At 32.5% G+C, this 12,956-nt stretch overlaps 1 protein-coding gene across 4 annotated transcripts in view; it reads left to right on the forward strand.

Moving 5' to 3' along the window:
- Nucleotides 1–12,956, forward strand: part of LOC145248009 (dynein light chain Tctex-type protein 2B-like) — a 112,612-nt gene that overhangs the window by 39,852 nt on the left and 59,804 nt on the right. The window contains exon 1 of one of the 4 annotated variants that reach the window (XM_080109702.1): nt 4,818–4,836. The exons of the other annotated variants lie outside the window; for them this stretch is intronic. The gene's annotated coding sequence lies outside the window, so the exon portion shown is untranslated. Of the gene's footprint in view, nt 1–4,817; nt 4,837–12,956 lie in introns of those variants that run through there. 4 annotated transcript variants of the gene reach the window in all.

Here is a 12,956-nt window from a genome sequence, read left to right on the forward strand (position 1 = left end):
ATTGTATAGAAATTAGTATATATAAAATTGAAAGAAATTAGTATATATAAAATTGATAGAAATTAGTATATACAAAATTGATAGAAATTAGTATATATAAAATTAATAGGAATTATATATAAAATATTGATAGAAATTAGTATATATAAAATTGATAGAAATTAGTATATATAAAATTGATAGTATCAGCAACAGTGGTTGCTAATAATAATATCGTGGGTATTTCCTAGAAACTGAAGCAATAAATCTATTCAGATTTCCAGTATTTGCCACCTCTTTCAGCAAACATTACAAATAACTTTGTGTTATCACAAAAGCCGCTTACCGTTGATTTTTCGCTGGCAATGACCATTGGTCTTCTCTGTCATTTGGGTGGCAATAAGCCTCCTTAAAGTTCCAATACTTTGCACACTCTTTCAGTGGAGATCTTGTCTCGGTCACCCATTTAGTACTGACCAGACACAACATCGCTTAACTTCGGTGATCTAACGGAAATCGGTGTGTCAATGTGATTATGATGTATAAATGTACATAATTTCAAAATAAGTAAAATGTAAAACGAATATGGACAATACCAATATCGACAAAAGAAAAAAAATATGGCTGCTCATTCGATGCTAATTTTAATTTAAGCAGCGCTGTGTGAAATGAAACTAATTTCCCGAAAGAGGATAATAGTATCTGTAAAATATCAGAAACTGAAAACAAGTTTGTTATAATCACAACGAGTCTCTTTTTATTAAAATTTGAACCGGCTCTGTCGAAAGACTTTTAGTAACCGCGGAAAAATAATCTTACATATATAGAAAGGGAGGTGAGTGAAGACAATTTTAGTTTTATAATTATATACTTTTTAATGCATATATAACGCGAGAGATGAGTTTTGCTTCATGCATGGAAATTCATTCAGAACCATTTGGAAGATTTAATAGCGATGAAGTGCAACGGATAGCTGTTTTTGTGTCTTAAAAATTCTTCGAAAATGGACTTAGACTCAATTCAGATGTATAAGTTGAATTACTGATCATTGTTGTCAAGCGCTAGATGGAGAAGGTGGCTGCATGAATGGCATATGTATGAAAGCAAGAGTAAGTTCTGTATTACACTTTCGTAAAGTTTCGCGACTTCACCAGCCAAAGCATTTGACCCCTCGACTCGTCTGGCTGCCTTATGGCTGAGTCGGATTGAAAAATGTCAAAGATACGGCCTGTACTCTCCAAGGAGACGCTGATTGCCAGGATGAAACAAGTATTTAAGTACCTCTCAAAAAATATGGTAAAACCACGCGCTCCACATTAAGATCCCACCTAGAGGCCAAAGTAAAGGTTTGGAACCGATTCTGCGGCTAAGATGAATTTTGCAAATATTGCTCTTAAAGATGTAATTTGAGAATTGAGAATACATGAAGTACTGGATATATCGAATTGATCTCGAACGCGTTGTATATTTTGTGTTTTATGTATATATGTGTTATGTATATATGTGTTATGTATATATGTGTTATGTATATATGTTTTATGTATATATGTGTTATGTATATATGTTTTATGTATATATGTTTTATGTATATATATTTTATGTATATATGTTTTATGTATATATGTTTTATGTATATATGTGTTATGCATATATATTTTATGTATATATGTTTTATGTATATATGTTTTATGTATATATGTTTTATGTATATATGTTTTATGTATATATATTTTATGTATATATGTTTTATGTATATATGTTTTATGCATATATGTTTTATGTATATATATTTTATGTATATATGTTTTATGTATATATGTTTTATGTATATATGTTTTATGTATATATGTTTTATGTATATATGTTTTATGCATATATATTTTATGTATATATATTTTATGTATATATGTTTTATGTATATATGTTTTATGCATATATGTTTTATGTATATATATTTTATGTATATATATTTTATGTATATATGTTTTATGCATATATGTTTTATGTATATATGTTTTATGCATATATATTTTATATATATATGTTTTATGCATATATGTTTTATGTATATATATTTTATGTATATATGTTTTATGTAGATATGTTTTATGTATATATATTTTATGTATATATGTTTTATGCATATATATTTTATGCATATATATGTTATGTATATATGTTTTATGCATATATGTTTTATGTATATATATTTTATGTATATATGTTTTATGCATATATATTTTATGTATATATGTTTTATGCATATATATTTTATGTATATATGTTTTATGTATATATGTTTTATGCATATATATTTTATGTATATATGTTTTATGCATATATATTTTATGTATATATATTTTATGTATATATGTTTTATGCATATATATTTTATGTATATATGTTTTATGCATATATATTTTATGTATATATGTTTTATGTATATATATTTTATGTATATATGTTTTATGCATATATATTTTATGTATATATGTTTTATGTATATATGTTTTATGCATATATATTTTATGTATATATGTTTTATGCATATATATTTTATGCATATATATTTTATGTATATATGTTTTATGTATATATGTTTTATGCATATATATTTTATGTATATATGTTTTATGTATATATGTTTTATGCATATATATTTTATGCATATATATGTTATGTATATATGTTTTATGTATATATGTTTTATGTATATATATTTTATGTATATATGCTTTATGCATATATATTTTATGCATATATATGTTATGTATATATGTTTTATGCATATATGTTTTATGTATATATGTTTTATGTATATATATCGACACTACCATCTATGGCAATACTTCAAATGCCAACAATGAGCAAGATTTCTCTGAGCTTCTCTTCTCCGAACTTGAGCATGTAATGGGGCAAAAGGTGGCTGGTTAATTTTAACGCATCCAAAACCAAGCTTCTATCTTTTCACCATAAACGCCCTAGTCCACAATTGACCCCAATTGAGATGAATGGCTCTCGTTTCAAGGAAGCACCCCGTTTCGACAAGCTTATAGGTCTGACTTTCATTACTGATCTTAAATGGACAGTTTACATCAAATCTCTTGCAAAAGTTGTTGGGAGAATGGTTTTATTATTCTATGGCTCAAAAAGGTATCTTATTCTCGACGAAATCCTCTACCTGTATAAGAGCCAAATTAGCCCTAAAATAGAGTATTGTTGCCACATTTAGGGCAGAGTTGCTTGGAGCAATTTATTCTGTCTCGACAGAAGTAGGTGAGGCCCTTTTCTCCTTTCTGCAACCTCTTTCTCACAGAAAAGGCGTTGCAAGGCTGTCTCTGCTTTATCATTTTTATGGTAAGTGCTTGTCTAGGTGTATCAGAATTTTTGTAGGAATTTTTGACAACCCTAATACGAAACTGCGAATAAAATATAAAAAACTCGTAATTTCTCTTTTAAAAATTGGTTGTTTATTTTCTTTATGGATTATACTTCCAAAATAAACTATTAAAGTTGTATAAAACGTAATAGAGATATTATTTTTTATTTTTTTTAAACAGTAATGAAATTAATCGAATTTTACGAGTTCAGTATTTTTCAATTTTTAAACTTTAAAAATCTATCAAAATTTTCTATTGATTCTATTTTTACGATATTTTCAGCGTCAATGTGAAATTTTATGCTCTTTCCAATAAACTGAATATAATATTTTAGACAAACGTTTTTTTTTTAATTCATGTCTATTAAAAAGTAAATAATTAATTTATGTGCCAAAGTTTTATATATCACAAATTGAAGATAAAAGATCAATAAATAATATATTCTAATTTAAAACAAAAAAAAAAAAGATCAGTTTTTTTGGAAATTTACCTGCAAAGTCCGAAGTTTAAAACTTTTTTTTAAACCACGTTTTTTTTTTTTTGTATTTTTTTTTTAATGAAACCTTGGTCCTTGCCCCTTTAATTGAAAAAAAAAATAGGGTTTGAATGACAGTTTTCGAATAGTTATAAGCTTGTAAAGACAGGGGGTCGAATTATTCAATATTTTTCACGAAGTTTCTGACACACCTAGTGCTTGTCTGAGTTTCAATCTATTGTCCCCTGTCAAACATTCACAAAAAGCACTCGTTTACCTACAACTACTATCAACAATGTCCCCCACTTTCTATCTGTGCCATGTCTAAATGAATCCGTGAATAAAGCTTCTCTCCTAACTGCCCGCTAGCCTGTTTTCCAGCTAACTACAATATGATAGTCTTCAAATCCAATGTAAACAAGTTTTTTGTTGGGTTGTTTCCTTTAAATAATAAAATTCTACCTATACTGTTGTCTCAGTGACTACCGTTCACTCATTAATCCTAATCCTCAAGTGGTGACTTCCTTGTAAAAAAATTATTGTTTTAGTGTGTATCTATCAACGTATATGTACAATGCACCAAATAAGTTTTGTTCGTTTTTCCTTTTATATATCTTTTCTTGTTCTGATATTAAGAAATCTAAAAGAAAACGCTAAAAAAACTAAAGAAAAATAAACTGACTCAATTTGTTTTGTTCAATGAAACATTCTCTATCTCTCTCCACACACACATACACACATACACTGGAGAGAGAGAGAGAGAGAGAGAGAGAGAGAGAGAGAGAGAGAGAGAGAGTGTGTGTGTGTGTGTGTGTGTGTGTGTGTGTGTGTGTGTGTGTGTGTGTGTGTGTGTGTGTGTGTGTGTGTGAGAGAGAGAGAGAGAGAGAGAGAAAGAGAGAGGGGAGAGAGGACGCAGGGACTGACGACATGGAGACTTAACAATTTGCATTTTCTAAATCCTGCAGGTGGGATCATGATTTGACACGATTCAACACGAACAAGGTAATATCACGACATTTTATTGTGGCCTTTGCCCCCACGAATTCTTATAGACACATGCAAACACACGCACATCTACGTACATGCAGAGAGAAACGCGCGTATGGAAATCTAATGTCGTTCAATATAAACAGTTTCAATGTGAAATAAAAAAAGAAAAAAGACAATAATAGTTTTATGACTTCAAATCAGTTCATGAGCGCCGCCAAAGCGATTCCTCCCCACCCCTCTCTCTCTCTCTCTCTCTCTCTCTCTCTCTCTCTCTCTCTCTCTCTCTTTCCCACCCACGGCGTTGTTTATAGCCCATTTACTAAATACTGGTGGCGCAGTGGCGCACAACGCCGTAATTGTCAGGCGGGCACCTGATTACTGGCCTACTCGTTACAACGATAGTAATACTAGTTGAATACTTGTATACGCAAAAATGGATGGTAATATTCAATGCTGTCAGGACTAAGTTTGTTTCCTTTAATAATTACAACCAAGCGTCTCAACCACCAATAGCTATGACTAAAGATACATTACCTGAAAGTACTTTATTCAAACTCATCGCTTTAATGTTCACAGGGAACATGAGTTGGAACAAAAGCTTCAAGGGTATTGTCGCAGCTGCCGCGACGAAAGTGGGCTCTCTGTATCATGCTAGAAAGTTACGGCTGAAATTATCCTGTACAAAGTTACCATTCGCCCATGTATGGAATGTTGTTGTCACATTTGGTGCATCTGCTACTAAACTCTCACTCCTGGACAGAGTTCAAAAGAAAGTCGCCAACCTAAGTTGTGTACTTGCAATAACCCTTATCCCTGAGTGGCTTCCGGGCCTTGATAAGTGGTGATTACTGTTTAAAAAGAAAAAAAATAATAGGTCCGAACTGTCAATTAGGCTCCAGCCTCTCTCCCATCAACAGAATGCTGCATCCCTCTGCCTGTTTTACAAGCATTTCAATGATAGTTGCTCTTTGTACCCCCTCGGCGTAAAACCCCCGAAAAACTCGACAAGCAGCAAAATCCCACCCCAACACAGAAAGTCTTCTACTCTAATAGTTTCTTCCCCAGAACTGCTAGACTTTGGACTTCTTTTCCTCGAGTGTACTGACATGCAGAAGTTCAAGTGTAATGTAAACAGAAATCTTGCTGCTCAATTCCTTACATAATATCCCTGCAATTATGCTCCAGATAGTAGCCCCCTATGTTAAAGTGACACTGTGCTTTGTTTAGGGTGAAAATGGAATTTAAAAAAAGAAAAGATTATGAAAGATTTGAATCATAACTCGTCATAACAGTCCTTATTTAGTTGCTTCTCCACGGGGACAGGGAGAGACACAAGGTCAATTTTTAATGAGGGAAAATTCAGATTACCCAAAAAGAGGGCACTCTGAAGTAAAATAAAAAATTTAATTACCTTAATGTAGAAAGATTTCTCTATTGACCCAAAACAGAAACATTAAAGTATTATATCACAACAAACACTACACTTGGTTCCTAGCTGAGGATTATATATAAGCTGTCCCGTTGAGTGTAAAACATAAGAATTATAAAATTGTTTTGTACTCGACACGCAACGGATAAAGGTGCTTATTGCAATCAGTTCTAAGTTAAAATTTCTATTTATTTTCCTCCATACAGGGGCAGAGTTAGACACTTGATCGGTTTATAATGTGGGGAAATTTCAATCCCAACAAAGGGAACACTGGATTAGGACAAACATAATATTGCCTCAGTCTAGAAGGTTTATAGATAGAAAACAGAAAAGATGAAGCGTAGCATTAGAATAGATACTACACTTTGATCCCAGCCAAGGAAAGGCTGTTATTTGTTGAGTTAATCTATTTCACGACGCTACCAACCCGTTGTTCTTTCATGTATTAACGAAGTATAACACCAATTCTGAACTATCGATTGGTTGATGTGTCGATTGTACAGTAAATCAACATTGCTTGGGTTATTTGATGTTAAAATATACTTATTGCAAGCGATTAATTGAACTGTTGGATTTGTCTGAATATGTAAACATTTGTGCAGATAATGTATGTGAGAAAATAGTGACATCCTCTTACAAAAATGTTTTAAAATACTGTTGTGGAGACGCCCACTAATTAGCATACGTGGGTGAACAAGGTATAGAAAAAGGTATCAAGTCAGCAAGACCGGAGAGCTGTGTTCGAACGCCGGATAGGCAAGAAGCATGTGCCGGTTGCTCCATGAAAGACTTTAACACGCCCTCTGCCGGACAATCTTCCAACTGCAGTACAACTGCACCTTTGTAAATATGTATTATATTTTCGTCTTAATATATTTGTTTTACCTTTACTTTCTGCGTTCGTGTTGTTATTGATACAGACACAACAAATACCGAGGTTGTTATCTCCTCTGACTAATATGCGGTTGGAAATCGTTTGTGAGTTTTATTCTTTTGAATAAACATCCTTCTTCAGATGAAACTTATTCAACCTGACCACAGTGAATGTTGCACCAAGTATCATCAGGTACCAAGATTGTCTAAATTACGCCGTCAACCTTTACTGAGTTATTTAATATCGAAAGATGATACCCATCGTAAAGAATTCGTGAAACGCGTTAATCTGTTACCCATAACTAAATAGAAATGTTGGGTCCATATCTTTTTTGACGGTAATGATGCGTGATTGAACTTAATCGATCCGAGAGAATTTGAGCTCGAAAATTCTATAGTCCATAACTTTGTCCATTAACCTAATCGAGCCCCGCTCGTTTGCAGTTAAAATGGTTTACATCACTCGGTTTCTCGTTAAATTACCTAAATAAAGTGACGTTGAGCCTAGTCAGTACCAGATGGGTGACCATTCTAGGAATATAAGGCGACCTTCAAAAGACTAAAAATCTAACGTTGTAAAAATCGTCCCTCTTGATCCAGATAATTATGGGGATCGCTTATGAATCTAATATCTCTGAAGGAAGCCGGTGAAACCCGTTCAAAGTGAATTCCATATCGAACAAGGTTTCTTAAAATAATAAAAACGAATATAGAATGAAATTATATTTAAGAGGGCATATTGAGTCTACCCACAAGTAAATTTATCGATTTATTTGACAATTTATTAAAGACAAAAATATATAGTTGGTAATGAATACGAATTCAGTGTCCATGGATGTTTCACATGTAGAAGGAATTGTTTAGTGTGTAAGGAGGTGAATAAGTATTTTGTTTTCACTGACAGTGTAAATTGGGTAGGAATTGTAGATGTGCATGGATATTAGCTTTCCTCTGTTTTGGCAGTAAAAGAGAGAGAGAGAGCGTGCGCGCGCGTGTGCATGTGTGTGTATGCATGTGTGTGTGTGTGTGTGTGTGTGTGTGTGTGTGTGTGTGTGTGTGATTGCCTTTTTGCTTACAGTAGCTCATAAATGTTTCTCGTCATGTGTATTTGCCCTCGATCGTCCGTCGACTCCGGATGAAAGGAGAGGTAAAAGAGAACCTAACAGGAGTAGAAGGTGGATCTTGCGTTCCCCTAACTCTTATTTTGTCCTTTAGTCCTCACATTCCATGGGCAATGTTTTGACAAAGAAAGAACAATTGTTTATCTAACATTTATTTTTGGCTAGATTTTAATATTTAACTAGTATTTTTAGATCCTTACATCAACTTGCTTCATGCATTCTCTGGAGCGATTTCCATAAAAAATACCAGCAAAGGAAAAGAAAGCTGTGTTATCGGCTTTTATACAGGGTGCCCCCTCCAAAAAAAAAAAGGGCTACAACTCTAATTAGGCCCCGTTTCTTAGTGTTTTGTCCGCATGAAATGAAACTTTGGTCATAACTAGTTTATTATATTCAAAACATCACATCAAAACACTAGGGTCTTTGGCCTTTTTTTCTCCGTTCTACAGCATATGTTCTAGATGGTCTCCATTTAGCTTTTGTTTTTGTTTTTTGGTCACCCTGTATTACGCGCGAAATTAGAATATGATTATTCGTGCGTATTTGATAACAAAACTATTGATTGAAGATTTTTCCAGTCAATAGTCAAACAATATTCTCTGCTGCTGTTGTTTTTCTGAGTAAAGTTTACTCCATTGAATACTTACTTATTTTATTTATTATTTTTTTCTAAACTTTTACCTATATAATTTGGTGGCTTAAGTAGATATTCGTAGTGGCAGACCGTTTTAGTATAAATTCTTAGCATGTTTAGAATTTCTAATGTTGGAAACGCCGGGTGAGCCTCGAAGGGGTTAAAAACTATAAAATATAAAAAGTATTTCAATTAATGTCACTTTATTTGTACGAATCTCTGAAGTGGCAAAAGAACTTGTCTTGAAACTCTGAACTCGAAATCTTCGATTTTCATATATCGTTATTACCCGTTAACTAAGATCTGTTTCTTTGCTTGAAAATGTCTGCACCGTATGACACGCTGGTAGGTTTGTACGTTTTTTTTTTTGTTGTTGTTTTTTGTTTGTTTGTTTTTCGGAAGTAGCAGTAAATGTCTGCCTCTCAAGAGAACCGAGATATAATTCATTCTAAAAAAAAAAGTATGTATGACACGTGAAGCCTGGTGGGCTCTTTAACGCTCTAACCACTTTCGGGTGGAACCAAGAATGAACAACCCAGCGGTGCCTAGTACCAATTTACCTCAAATATGGTTTCCATACAAACTAATCTTGAGTGTATTATGAGGTACCTGAATTTTCTACCTTTGACAAATGTTTTATGTCGATCTACTCGTTATCTTAATAGACATTATTACTTCTGTTGGGAGAGAGAACTGCCGACGGATCCGATCACATAAAATGATTTACCAATCTAAAGTGCCCGTATTTGGAGAAGTTTTTCAAAATAACTAAAACGTCTCATGTCAATCTAAGCGCTTTAGGTCACCTTGCTATGCATTTGTTGTGGTGATACACATGCATAAGATATGTAATTTTCCAAACTATATAACTATATAAATAGACAGAGAAGTACCCACTCTCGGTGGTGGTTGCATGTGTACTTCACAGTGCACTTCACAGTGCACTTCACAGTGCACTTCACAGTGCAAGTTAGTCTAGGTTCCGACCTTGACAATCAGTCTGACAGAAACTGTGCCATTTCGGTGGCGTTTTTGCCGTCGGACTAATGCAAATGTTCTGATTAGTTCTAAAAGTTCTACCATCCCAAGCCTTGCCTCCGTCTTTCGAGTGGAGCACGTTTATTGTTTGTTGTTTGAGGCGCTCTCACCGGGGAATTCCGGCGGGGTTACTCAGACTTATTTTTGCGCCCCTTTTCTTGCGGTGCTAGCTTATTTTCCTACTTTCCGACTTTGTGTTATATCCCCTTCTGGTAAGGAAATGGTAAATGCTGGCTGTGATTGTACTTCATAGTACGCCATATTAGCGTTAAGTACTACGACTGTTTTTCTTTGTATGTTTTGTTCTTAATACAAATTACCCGGTGCTCGGCAAAAATATCGTCGGTAAAAATAGCAACGTAAAAATGGCACCGGTAAAGTGGCAGAATTGAATAAATAGGTAAAAATGTCACTTTGACAACGGAAAATTAGAAGCGTTCGAGAAGTGCGGGCTAAAATCTCATTGCACTTGCTTCAAATAGTGCTAAGCCCTTTGGCTTTAGTTTGGAAAAAGTCAGTTTGATTCAAATTTTGTAAATGCGCCGAAAAGAATAATTATAACATTTTACTTAATAATTATTTTATAAGAATATTTATGTATAATAATCGGAGAAAGATTAAATACAGTTTTACCATGCCCTATTTACCTAAATTCAATTTTTTTTTTTTAAATCTTAAAAATGAAAACTTAATTCAATTATTTAATTGCTGGCGAACGCTGCTTTTAATTTTATTGCGCCAAAAAGATTTTTACTTAAAAAAAGTTTTATTATGCAGAAATTCGGCAAAAATAATTTACAAATAATTTACAAATTTACAAATAATTTACAAATTTACAAATAATCGAATAAAACTTTTTTATAACAAACGTTGTGTTTGTTTTACAATGGATTTTAAAACGTTTATTTGGTTCGGAAAATAAGTAGTGCATCAGTGTCATTTTTGTCTTTGTAATACATTTTAAGTTAATGAATTGTTTGAAGTGACAGTTGCTTCTCAGTTAGTGACCACACAAAACCTACCGAACAAAACCTTACCAAAATGATTCAAACATGAACAAATCAAAAACTAAATAACTTTTAAAAGTAAAAAAAAAATGTTGTACATCGATCTTTTTAAAATAACTACCAATAATGATATTTTTTCTTGACAAAAATGTTTTTAATTTTTAAACATTTTGCGGTACTTCATAAATAGTGAATAGTGAATATTTAGCCACATTAGAAGAGTACCCGAAAATAAAGCTAACAGCGAACGGCGTTTAGTCAGATTCAATTCCTGGTTTTGATAACTTCCTGTTTAAATTGTTGGATACAGAATAGTTTACAAAACTCCCGTTTATGTTGAGGATAGCTTTCTAAATAATCTACAACTTACTGAACGTGCTAAAATAATAACAATTAAATAATAAAAAAATAATAAATAAATAAAAATAATAATAAATTTAGAAACCCATCCTTAGTACCACGAGAGAGATTCTTTGTTAACTATGTACTTTCACCTAACGATTTAATAAACAAATAAACTTGAAAACATGAATCTCTCGCCGGAAGTTATATTACTGATGTTTAATATCTGGAACACAATCTGACCAAAGATCATCTGCTGCTTTGAATTGGGTGCTCTTCTGGTTTGCAAATAATTATGAAATTAACGGTGCTTTTGTTTTTGTTTGCTTATGTTTTCCTTAATTCGCAATTACAACGTTTTTTGTTGTGAAAGAAAATTATTAAAGCTCTGAATAGTACGTAACTTGCTGAAATAATGACGTTTGAAAACCATTCTTTATTGAGAAAAATCTCACCAGAATTAAACTACATAGTTTTTGGTTTAATATTGGTGTCGTGGTGGCACACATTAATTTGCATTTGTGGATAGTAATTACACATAAATAGGAAGACTCAGTTAGTCTGAGTGTGTGTTCACCAGAAGCCACCGAAGGCTGACGAGAGCAGATATGTTTCTCCAGCAAAGACTCTCTTATTTGACACCATTATGTTAATATCCTGTAAATATACCTTTTCCTAATACACTTCTTATTTGATCTACCTTTGTTTGTTGAGTCGTCATTTGTATTGCTTTCTACGTTACTTGTTTCAACCTGCAAACTTAACAGTGACGACGAGGATGAGCGTCAAATATAACAGTTTGACGAAGAAATGGAAAGAACTCACTAAAAAAAAAAAGTACAACGCAACGGTTGACCTTTCTAAGGAATACAAGTTTTGACGAACGAAATAGTCGTAAAAACGGATTTTACCCTAAAGAGGAGTTCGACTCAAGCGGAAAAAAATGAATAATTCAGCGAACATTGGAAAACTGTAAAATATTTTCCTCGCAAAGTACAACACTAAAAGAAAGAAACGGTTGTTTCCCAAAGTCCAAGAACAAAAACTACATTCAGGTTAAAAAAAGTAACCTCGATTAATAATATTTTATTTACTAAAATACTAGTCGGAAAAAAGAGACAAACCAAAACCTTTAATTTGCAGTCTCAAAGAAAAAAAAACTCGAACGTAGCAAAAAAAAAAAAGCGACGATTTACGCCGTTTCCCGTGGAATACATCTTTAAAAAAAATAATAACAAACTGTAAAAGTGAATTTTTGTAAAACGACAAACAGATTCGTATTACTAAATTACGAAGAACATATTCGTATTACTAAATTACAAGGAAGTAACATACGAAGAAAAAAAAATTCACCAGTGGATGTCCTAAATTGCTGTAAATACCAACTAAAGACTTTTTGGTAAACCAAATTTTTCTCTTCGGTATTTTAAAAATAAATACCACAGTTAAACTAAAATCAAGGAAAGATTTTTTTTTAAACTAAAGTTGTCACTGGATAACGAATATAAGACAGTAAAACGTCACGCAAAAAAAAAAATTTAAATGTAGTCCATACATTTTATTTTTTTCAATTGTGACTCGAGTTGAAAAACTTTTTTTTTCTATGGAAAGAGTTGTACTTAAGTTCGGCTGTTATTTATTAGGAAATGCCTAAAACGGAAAAGTAAATCGTATTTTGTGGTTTCAGC

Source organism: Euprymna scolopes, chromosome 26, assembly GCF_053919585.1.
Source record: "Euprymna scolopes isolate OS-2025 chromosome 26, ASM5391958v1, whole genome shotgun sequence".
Classification (NCBI taxonomy): domain Eukaryota; kingdom Metazoa; phylum Mollusca; class Cephalopoda; order Sepiida; family Sepiolidae; genus Euprymna; species Euprymna scolopes.